This window comes from Balaenoptera physalus (assembly GCF_965194825.1).
Source record: "Balaenoptera physalus genome assembly, chromosome: 7".
Lineage (NCBI taxonomy): Eukaryota > Metazoa > Chordata > Mammalia > Artiodactyla > Balaenopteridae > Balaenoptera > Balaenoptera physalus.
In genome coordinates, this window is record NC_138886.1 from 70,357,554 (window position 1) to 70,368,934 (window position 11,381).

Here is an 11,381-nt window from a genome sequence, read left to right on the forward strand (position 1 = left end):
TTGCTTATTATGTAAAATAATCAGGATACTTTGTAATTTGTTCAACTCATCTAGAAATTTGTAGGTGGACAAAAATTAATGAAAATATAAAGAATTTGTAACAGCGAGGTATGAGACAACAAAGGAATATCAATGTGTTACAAGAAAAGTATAGGGCTTTCCAGAAAATAAGGGATGGTTCAACACATGCAGTTTGCACAGGTGTCTATGGTGTGGATAGGGAAGTGGAGTTTGGAATCTGACATATTAGGTTTTGAAACCTGGATTTGCCATTTACTTATCAGATTGTTTTATTCACATAAAGCCTTAGCAGGTGGCTCTTTGGAAATGAGAATATTAACACTCATCAACTATGTTGGAAAGATTAAGTGAGTCCCTTATAAGGGCTACGGAATTTGTAGTTGCTGTCATATCATTTTTGATAAAGACTAAAAGTCTGTGTAATTTGTCTGGTAGGTCTTTGGTAATCATGTTCACAGTAGCATTGTAACATTTAATTAGTAATCAATTCAGGATTAATGTGTCATAAAGAGTGAGGGCAGCACCAAGGAAAGTTTACTCACTGCCCTCGCAGCCCCACTCGCTCCCTGGGCCCCGGCGGCGCCTCGCCCGGGCCTGGGCTCCTGCCCACGGCAACGGCCAGGTTCTCCCCGTGTATGCAGCGCTCGAGTCCGCGGTACTGGACCCGGAGGCGGGTCCTACTGGGTGGGCGGTGCCGGTCGGTCCCTTACTGCGAGTTCGGGCGCCGCTCCTGGCCGCTGCGGCGCAGGGAAAGGAGCTTTGCGCGTTGTTGAGCTGTAGCCCTGGCGCTGTTTCACTGAAACGCTGAATCTGCGGATTCCTGGTCTCTCAGAGGACGGCAATGGTGATGATCAGCTCCATCCATCACATTTTACAGGGCTGGAGAACATCATCCTCGGTGTCATCAGTGAAGAGGTTGGCAGACCTCTGGTGAGCTTGGTGATGCTGAAGATGTCTGGCTGTGGCGGCCTTTATCCAGCTGTGCTGAAAATCTTCCCGGAAATGAGATTCTTAATTAAGCCAGAATTGTCATTTTCTGTACTTATCTCAATTTTGTTTCCTCACTTAAAAAAAAATTCTCTTCTATTTTGGGCGTCAGAGAATGTCACATCTTCAATGCTGTTTTTGTATTATTACACTGGAAATTAAATATATTCATGGAAAATGACAGAAGACTCAATCCAACAGGATGTAGTCATCTAAGTGAGTCAACTCAGGTTGAAATAAAAACCTGACGCTCAATATAACTCCGTTTTTTAAGTCTAATAAAAGAACTTAGAGGTCTGACCCTGTACTCTATTTTGACACTTCTTAAATTGCACCAAAATATATCTAGCCACACCTCTCTGCATTTCTTTTTTAAGGGTCTAATACATAAGATTTGAATTCTTCCACAATTATTTACAGAACTGTAGCTCTCATTTTCTGACATAGTCTGCAGGTAATGGTGGCATAGTACTGAACAACAAGGGTTAATTCATACAGTCCTCTTCATTCTGCCACCAAAAATGTTCTGACTGCACATATATGTGACTATGTGCTTGGCAATGTGGATTCCAGGAAAGTAAGGCAGGGATGGTGACTGCCCTCCAGGGAGCAGGGAGGACAGACTTCAGAGGCAGGATTAGGATGAAGGCAGCACCACGTGCTCAGTGCAGCTGAGGGCCAGTGCTCAGAGCTGATGAAGAGGAGGGCCTGGGAGCAGCAGAAAGCTCCACTCTGACAAAGGTCTGTGGCTTCTGAATTTAAAAGACATCAGACTTTCACTTCCTCTTTTAAAAAATTGAGTCATCTTTACTAGTGGTCACACAGGACATTGCATAGATCAAATAAAATAAAGTTTGCAAGTTACAGGCTGAGAATCCGAAGAGTGAATGATAGCAGGCTTTTGTATTAATACAACAAATGGTAACCTGTATAGTCCACCCTCAGCCCAGCCAAGAGAAGCTCTGACTGCAGGTCCCTTAACACTGTCAGGGGTCTGCACGTTGAGGCCCCAAGTGGAAACTCTAGGAGAAGGATTGCCGGCAGGACCGTGAAGGAGCAGAGCCCAAGTTTCCACCCTTAGAGCAGTACCTGGTACATTATGGAGAGAAATCTTACAGCAATTGAAGCTCTTTGCAGAGAACCAGCATCTAGGAAAGTTGTCTGATAAAACATAGCTGCTCTGTGAATACTGTAAATGAGATAAGCAGTCCCTTTCCTCATCCTGAGTTAGTTTCAGACCACCTCTGATGCTAATTTTTAAGACACAGATTAAATTATACTTCAAAAACAAACTCATAGAAAAAGAAATCAGATTTGTGGTTACCAAAGGGCAAGGGGTGGGGAGATAGGAAATCAGATGAAGGCAGTCTAAGGTATTTTTTTTCTTAAAAAATAAAGAGACAGATTTTTAAAAAGAAGATTTAGAGAGAAGGAAAATGGTTAAAATGTATATATATGGTCTGCATGTTGAGTCCCCCAAATGCAAACTCTAGGAGAGGGATTGCCCACAGGACTGTGAAGCAGCAGAGCCCAAGATTCCAGTCTTAGAGCGGTGCCTGGTACATTATGGACAGAAATCTTAACAGCCCTTGAATAATTTTGTAGAGAACAAGGATCTAGGAAAATTGTCTCACACACACAAAAAATGACTGCTCTGTGAATAGTATAAACGAATAGTACCTCATCCTTAGTCTCAGATCACCTCTGGTGATATTATTTTAAGACAAAGATTGTTTTAAAAGTTAAAGAGACCAGGAAATTGGTTATAAAATGTAGATGGGGGAGAGGGTGACAGGACTTTCACCTATACTTTCTTATACTTTCATCCAGGGAAGTACTTTCTCAACAGTACTTCAAAAGCTATTTCCTAGGTTAGTTTTAGGGTTAAGTGAAAAGGACTTTCTTTAAGCATGGAATGTAAGAAGGCACCAAATCTAAGACGTCAAGATAAATAATATTTTAATTCAATATTGCAAAATGAAAATGACAAAACATGCCTGCTGAACAAAACATCAAAATTTTAGATAAAGACAAGAAATGACCCTGCATTTGCACGACTGTGAGTGTCTTACAAAGGAAGGTTTCACGTTGCCAATGAAATCTGGGCAATTTTCCTTTAATCTATGAAATTCTTACCAAAGAAAATGAAAAGATCAGACCTGGTAAATGTCCTCAACGCTTTGTCCAGGACACTAACTCTTCTTTGTTCCTTCCTTCCTTCCTCCCTCTTTTTTTTCTTTCCTTCCTTCCTTCCTTCTTTCTTTCTTTTTTCTCTCTTTCTTCTTTTTTGGGTGGGCCACACTCCATGTGGGATCTTAGTTCCCCCACCAGGGATCGAACCCACACCCCTTGCATTAGAAGCACAGAGTCTTAACCACTGTCCTCTTCTTTCTACAATGCAATCAAGATGGGGTCCTGGGAGAGGTGTTTCAGAAACCCGGGTTAAATAAAAATTATTTAAGACTGTCACAGAGTCACGAGAAATTGTCAAGTATAGAAGTGATCTTGAATATATTAATGAGTTTGCTTCCATTTGCTAAGAGAGTAAAATTATATTCTTGTTTTAGTATAAAGAAACTATAGTTTAAATAGAGTTTAATAAAATGCTGTGTTTTGATGTATATATTTTAATATCCTATATCTAAATTTAAAATATTTTCATAAAAATATTTCAAAATATAAAAAATTTAAAAATATTTAAGTTACACATAATATAAATTAAATTAAATATAAATTTAATTTAAAATTTTCAAAATAAAATGCTGTGAGTTTTAAAATATTCCCACTTTTCAGTTATTCAGTACTTCCTCCCCCACGTTAACGCTGTATTCTTTTTTTTTTTTTAAACATCTTTATTGAAGTATAATTGCCTTACAATGGTGTGTTAGCTTCTGCTTTATAACAAAGTGAATCAGTTATACATATACAATATGTTCCCATATCTCTTCCCTCTTGCATCTCCCTCCCTCCCACCCTCCCCATCCCACCCCTCTAGGTGGTCACAAAGCACCGAGCTGATCTCCCTGTGCTATGTAACGCTGTATTCTTGAAAGACACCATGAAGTCCCAGAGCATCTACAGGGGCGCTCAGCTCCCGCGTCCTCGGCTCCGGTGGTGGCCGCTCTCCGACTCACCCGCAGGGTGTCCCCAACATCGTCCTGTCGTCCCATCGCCGCCGCCGCGTTCCCTTTTCTCTGAGCCTTCGCTGCCTCGCGCCAGAAACGAGCCCGAATCTGTAAAATCGGCCCCAACTCGCTCTGATTCCCAGCTTCAAATCCCTCAGAAAACGGCTTGATTCTCCAAAATGGACTCGTTCAAGTTTCTGTGCGAAAATAAAGCACAAAACTCAGGGGCAGCCCCGAAAATGCAAGGTTCCAGCTTCCAATCAGACAAAAATGTCGCTGGCGAGGCCGCGACAAAGTTCCTTCCTCAGCCCTCTGGGCTTCCGAAATGAATGTTTTTCTCGCACTATTAAAGCAGCACAAAGTTGGTCTCTGAGGCTTCAACGCCTTTTCTCTCGAGCTGCCAGACCCGCTGAAAACTGCAGACTCTCAGAAATCGATGTTTCCCTAACAAAATCGATAAAAAAGACATCTTGCGCCCTCTTGCGGCCTCCTAGAGAAGTGCGCTGTCCCAGGACCCAGGGAAGGAACCTTTTGCTGATTGTTTAGCGGTGCCTGCCCGCCGCCCTGTGGCTCACTGAAATTCTCAATGGCCCAGATCTATTTGCTAGTGGCAGGAGTGATGCTCTGCTCCATCCCTGCTTGCTCTCTTGGCAACAAAGAAATCTTCATACATTTAAGACAGATGAAAAGGATCCCCTCTCAGTCGTGCCTAGAGGACAGAACCGACTTCAAATTTCCTTGGAAAAGAGAGAATATCACCCAAATCCAGACAACTCAAGGCACCCGTTTATTGCCAACTGATGCTCCAACAGAACTTCAGCCTCTTCACCATGGAGGACAGCCATGCTGCCTGGAACAACACCCTCTTCGATAAACTTCTCTCCAGCCTTGATCAGAGGCTGGACCGACTGGAGCAGCTGAAAAAAGGCAATCTAGATTGTCGCGATTTGGGACTTGCTGCCCAGGAGTATTTCCACGGAATCCATCTCTACCTGAAGGCAAAGGAATACAGCCCCTGTGCCTGGGAGGTTGTCAGAGTGGAAACTGAAAGGTCCTTTCCTTCATGTAAGAATCCTCAAAGAAATGTCAACAAATAAAATGAAAATTATATTTGTGACACTCTCTAATCAGATTAGTGTTTGCTTAGTGTTCCAAAGCAATCTCGACTCATATTTCCTCACAAGCTGATAAATGTCTGAAATGAAAATCATACTTTTACAAAAATATATTTAGACAGAAGAACACAATCTCTTTTCTTAAATAAACAATTTCATAATAATAAAAGATCTGTTTAGGTTTTTTGGGGGTATTGCTATTTTCAACCTATGAAGTTTATTTTCTTTTTGTGGAAAAGTTTTTAGGATTGTATGTTGTTAAAGGTATTTGTCAGTTAACTTAATGCTGGCTGCTGTAACAGGTAAACAGCAAACTGTCAGGAATTTGATCATAATAGAAATTTATCTTTTCTTCTTTTAAGGGCACAATGCAGGCCTTCCTGATCAGGTGAATATTCTGGTTGGCTCTGCTCCAAAGAGGGATTCGAGGACATGGGTACCCACTGTTGTGTGGATTTTTCCATCATCAACAGGTGACTCCAAATTTGTCTGTAGTACTTGAGTCTATTCCACTCAGTGGTAAAGGGAAAAAGTCTGGCGGACCACATGGATGTTTTCAAGGGCCAGAACTATACAGGGTAAGAGCACTTCTGCTCATATTACATGGCCTGAATTTATCCTCATGGTAATCTAATTGCAAAGAAGTTGGGAAATTATTGGATGACTAATGGATGAGGAGACAAGTTCAGGGCATGAGACCACTTTTCATTTTTACCCTATTTGTCCTAGTGAAGTTCTGGGTGGGGTGGAGAGGAACAACTAATGTTCTTGCTTGCACACACTTCATTAAAAACAATCTGACACAAATTCTTATTCCACAGTTTCAGGTTGGGGAAGATAATATGGATGTGACTCAGAGTTCACAGTATCATAGACTATTTGAAAGAAACATTCAAGTTGATGCCCAAAGGCATAGCCTATGAGGAAAATACCCACAAGTGTAGACACATTACAAGTTGTTTCCTTATTTCCTGAGGGAGACAAGAAAAGAATGATCAGGCAGCTCCTTGCAAGTACTTAAGAATCACTGAGTGGAGAGTGAGTCTTCCACTCACCAGATCTTCCAAATACTAGAAATGCAAACTTGAAGAAAATATTCCTGCAAACAATCTTTAAAAAAATACCTCACACGGGCTTCCCTGGTGGCACAGTGGTTAAGAATCCATCTGCCAATGCAGGGGACACGGGTTCAGGCCCTAGTCCGGGAAGATCCCACATGCCACGGAGCAACTAAGCCCATGCACCACAACTACTGAGCCTGTGCTCTAGAGCCCACGAGCCACAACTACTGAGCCCATGTGCCACAAATACTGAAGCCCGCGCACCTAGAGCCCGTGCTCCGCAACAAGAGAAGCCACCGCAATGAGAAGCCTGCGCACCGCAATGAGGAGTAGCTCCCGCTATCCGCAACTAGAGAAAGTCCACACACAGCAATGAAGACCCAACACAATCCCAAAAAACAAAAAAAACTCACACAATATTCCATTATCACTTCCCCTGTAGAACCATGAAGAATCTTTAAAGTATCTTTAGATTATTGTCTTCTCACATCATATCTATCTAGTATATGTTGGTATAATTCTTTCTCCTATCATTACCACCATTGTGGATTGATGTTACATGAATATTGATTGAGCTCCTGAAATGATAGGGACTGGACTAGCTGTCTAGGAAACGGGGTTGGGTAAGACGGTGTCTCTCGCTTTAGGTATTTTACAGACTCCTGGAAGATATTCTGAGGATACAATAGGTCAGGTCATGTCTTACTATTTGGGCTTCTTCAACAAAAGAGCATAGACTGGGTAGTTTGTAAAGAGCAGAAATGTATTGCTCACAGTTCTAGAGTCTGGAAATCCAAGATCTGGGTGTCAGCCTGGTCCAGTTCTGGTGAGAGGCTGCTTCAGGTCTCACACTGCAGAATTCTCCTTATATCAGCACAGGGCAGAAGAGGGAGGGATTTATCTTGACCTGTTTTATAACTGCCCTAATTCCATTTGTGAGGTCTCCATCTTCACAGCATAATCATGTTCCAAAGGGTCCGCCACCTGATATCACCACTTTGGTGGTTAGGCCATCAATATATGAATTTAAAGGTCTCTAAAGGTTACATGCATCTAGAAGTAAGAATATAGTCATACTGAGTAAAAAAGAATGAGCAGGTTAGCAGGCAAAAAGAGTAGACCAAGGACTCAGAATTCAAACTCTTGATTTACAACCTGCCATAATGCTTTAATTATTATATGTCAAATATTGGAAATCAAACTGAAAAGGAGCCCACTGTCTCATGGGATAGAATGAAAATACAGGATGAAAATGATATTCATCATTTTTTGTAAGGAGTCTCCAAAAAATCTCAGGATAAAGGTAATAATTATCACATTAGTAAAGATCCACGAAACAGTAATATGGTAAATCTCTGGCTGCTGTGAGCTATGAGGATCAGAGAGGGTTTGAGTTTAGATCCTTGGCTCTGTATATGACACCAGTCTGGTTATTTTCTATTGTGACATACTAGTGGACAAATTAGAGACAAGGCCATCCTTGTGTGTTTAATATAGTTCTGGGCACAGGCTGAAAATTGTGCTGCTCTTGCAACTTGAATCCCCAGCCATATGCACCTTAAAGCAAAGAGAATCCAAGTGATTTTAGCAATAAACTCAGTAGGCATTATTGATATCAGCAGGAGTAGAGTGGAAATGTTAGCCATTGTCTGTTATAATCGCAGTAAATATGGCTGTGAGGAAGCAAAATAGATTGGTCATTCGTAAATGTCTGCCAGTAGGAGGAGAAAATCTCAGAAAGTGCTTTAGTAAAATTACTTGTTGAGTCAAAAACTACTAGAACTTATGAACGAATTAAGCAAGGTAACAGAATACAAGATTAACATAGAGAAATCTGTTGCATTTCTTTACACTAATGATGAAATATCAAAGGAAAAAGTAAAAAAACAATCCCTTTTAAAATCTCATAAAAAAATAATAAAATACTTAAGAATAAACCTGACCAAGGAGATGAAATACTTATAACTAAGAACTATACAACATTGATAAAGGAAATTGAAGATGATTCAAAGGAATGGATAGTTATCCTATGGGCCTGGATGGGAAGAATTAATGGCCATACTACACAAAGCAATCTACAGATTCAGTGCGATCCCTATCAAATTACCCATGACATCTTTCACAGAACTAGAACAAATAATCCTAAAATCTATATGGAACCACAAAAGACCCAGAATTGCCAAAGCAATCCTTAGGAGAAAGAACAAAGCTGGAGGTATAACCCTTCCAGACTTCAGACAATGCTACAAAGCTAGAGAAATCAAAACAGCATGGTATTGGCACAAAACCAGACCTATGGATCAGTGGAACAGAATACAGAGCCCAGAAATAAACCCACACACCTACAGTCAATGAATCTTCGACAAAGGGGGCAAGAATGTACAATGGAGAAAAGACAGTCTCTTCAGCAAGTGGTTTTGGGGAAGCTGGACAGCCATAATTAAATCAATTAAGTTAGAACACTTCCTCACACCATACACAAACATAAACTCAAAATGGCTTAAAGACTTAAATATAAGATGTGACACCATACAACTCCTAGAAGAAAACATAGGCAAAATATTCTCTGACATAAATCGTAGCAATATTTTCTTAAGTCAGTTTCCCAAGGCATAGAAATAAAAGCAAAAATAAACAAATGGGACCTAATCAAACTTATAAGCTTCTGAATAGCAAAGGAAACCATTAACAAAATGAAAAGACAAGCTATGGAGTGGCAGGAAATATTTGCTAGCTATGCAACTGACAAGGGCTTAATTCCCAAAATATACAAACAACTTATACAGCTCAATAACATAGAAATAAACAACCCAATCAAAAAATGGGCTGGGGCTTCCCTGGTGGCGCAGTGGTTGAGAGTCTGCCTGCCAATGCAGGGGACACGGGTTCAAGCCCTGGTCTGGGAAGATCCCACATGCCGCGGAGCAACTGGGCCCGTGAGCCACAACTACTGAGCCTGTGCGTCTGGAGCCTGTGCTCCGCAACAAGAGAGGCCGCGATAGTGAGAGGCCCACGCACCGCGATGAAGGGTGGCCCCTTCTTGCCGCAACTAGAGAAAGCCCTCGCACAGAAACGAAGACCCAACACAGCCATTAAAAAGAAAAAAGAAAAAAGTATATGAAAGCATATACATTAAAAAAAAAAAAAAAAAGGGGCTGAAGACCTGAATAGACATTTCTCCAAAGAAGACATACAGATGGCCAATAAGCACATGATAAGATGCTCAAAATTGCTGATTATTAGAGAAATGCAAATCAAAACTACAATGAAGTATCACCTCACACCGGTCACAATGGCCATCATCAAAAAGTCTACAAACAATAAATGCTGGAGAGGATTTGGAGAAAAGGGAATCCTCCTACACTGTTGGTGGGAATGTAAATTGGTGCAGCCACTATGGAAAACAGGATGGAGTTTCCTTAAAAAAAGAAAACTAAAGTTACCATATGATCCAACAATCCCACTCCTGGGCATATATCTGGAGAAAACTCTAATTCGAAAAGATACATGCACTTCAATGTTTATAGCAGAACTATTCACAATAGCCAAGACATGGAATGAACCTGAATGTTCATCGACAGATGAATGGAAAGAGAAGGTGTGGTATATATATATACAATGGACTACTACTCAGCCATATAAAAGAATGAAATAATGCCATTTGCAACAACATGGATGGACCTAGAGATTATCATACTAAGTGAAGTAAGACAAAGACAAATATCACATGATATCACTTATATGTGGAATCAAAAAATGATACAAATGAACTTACTTACAAAACAGACACTGACTCACAGACATAGAAAATAAACTTATGGTTACCAAAGGGAAAGGGGGGAGAGGGATAAATGGAGTTTGAGATTAGCAGATACAAACTACTATATATAAAATAGAAAAACAACAAGGTCCTACTGTATAACACAGGAAATTATGTTCAGTATCTTCTAGTAAACTATAATGGAAAAGAATCTGAAAAAGAATATATATATATATCTATATCTGAATCTCTTTGCTATACACCAGAAAAACTAACAAACATTGGAATCAACTATACTTCAATGAAAATAAAATAAAATAAAATACATAGATGAGTCTATTACAAAAAATTACTTGTGGTGTGATTACACTGGACTTGCTGCCAAGGATAATACAGGGAATGGATAGAGTCCAGTTACTAAAGAGCTAATTTGCCAAAGATTATCACATACCTACCATGTAAAGAGCAGGAATGTAGAGGGCTGAGGCCACATGACTTCCTACGCAAAATAAAAGAATTCAAGATGGGAGATGAAAGTTAATTCGTTCCATGATAATAATCAATATTTATCCAGTTATGAGTCAAATACAAAGATGTATTCATTCCGTTTAAAAGAACAGACTTGGATTGGAACTTCTGGAGGTCCTTAGGGAAATTTGAACATTAATGCAAAAATATGGAGAATGATTCAATTTTTTTTTTTTTTACTTTTTTGTTTTATTTTTATTACACACTACAAAATACACTGCATGCTACACAATACACTGCATAACCTTCTAGCAGGGGTAGACAAGCATAACTGAGTTATTTTTCATCAATCAGGAAAATGCTTCCTTAATCAATGTTCACCAAACCATTTGACACATAGTAACGATTAACTGCAGAGATGCACCTATCTCTTTCTATCAAATTCCACTGATATGAATAACGGGCAACCCTTTCTTCCTTGCCCCCGTTAGTGAACCTGTGGATGCGTGCAGTGGCCATTCCCGGGATGGACAAGCACGCGGCCATGACTGCGATCCTGGGGAGAATCTCGAACCACATCACGACAATTCAATTTTTGATGTTGCCTAAATTATGCATTCTCATTGGGGATGCTCCCATGGGTGCAAACATTAGTTTTCTGGGGTATGAACAAATCTCAGCCATTACAATGGCTTTGGTGTTCAAAGGTCAACCTTATCCAACAAAGTCTTATTCCTTTGTATTCATTTTGCTCTTCAGGTTTTCTTGTATATGATGTGAGAAGCATTGACACTGAGTTCATGGAATATAAACAAATGTTATGCAGGATCAGTGCTACAATCTA

General features: G+C 40.2%; 1 protein-coding gene and 2 pseudogenes across 3 annotated transcripts in view; 1 reads left to right on the forward strand and 2 right to left on the reverse strand.

Annotated features, from left to right (window-relative positions):
- LOC309664751 (interferon alpha-1-like) overlaps positions 1-11,381 on the reverse strand; it is a 109,159-nt gene that overhangs the window by 69,085 nt on the left and 28,693 nt on the right. The gene's annotated exons all lie outside the window — the stretch shown is intronic.
- Positions 4,055-10,305, forward strand: LOC309664774 (interferon alpha-H pseudogene; annotated as a pseudogene). The gene has a single exon. The product of its transcript is annotated as an interferon alpha-H pseudogene (transcript).
- Positions 10,762-11,244, reverse strand: LOC309664772 (NADH dehydrogenase [ubiquinone] 1 alpha subcomplex subunit 1 pseudogene; annotated as a pseudogene). Its single transcript has one exon. The product of its transcript is annotated as an NADH dehydrogenase [ubiquinone] 1 alpha subcomplex subunit 1 pseudogene (transcript).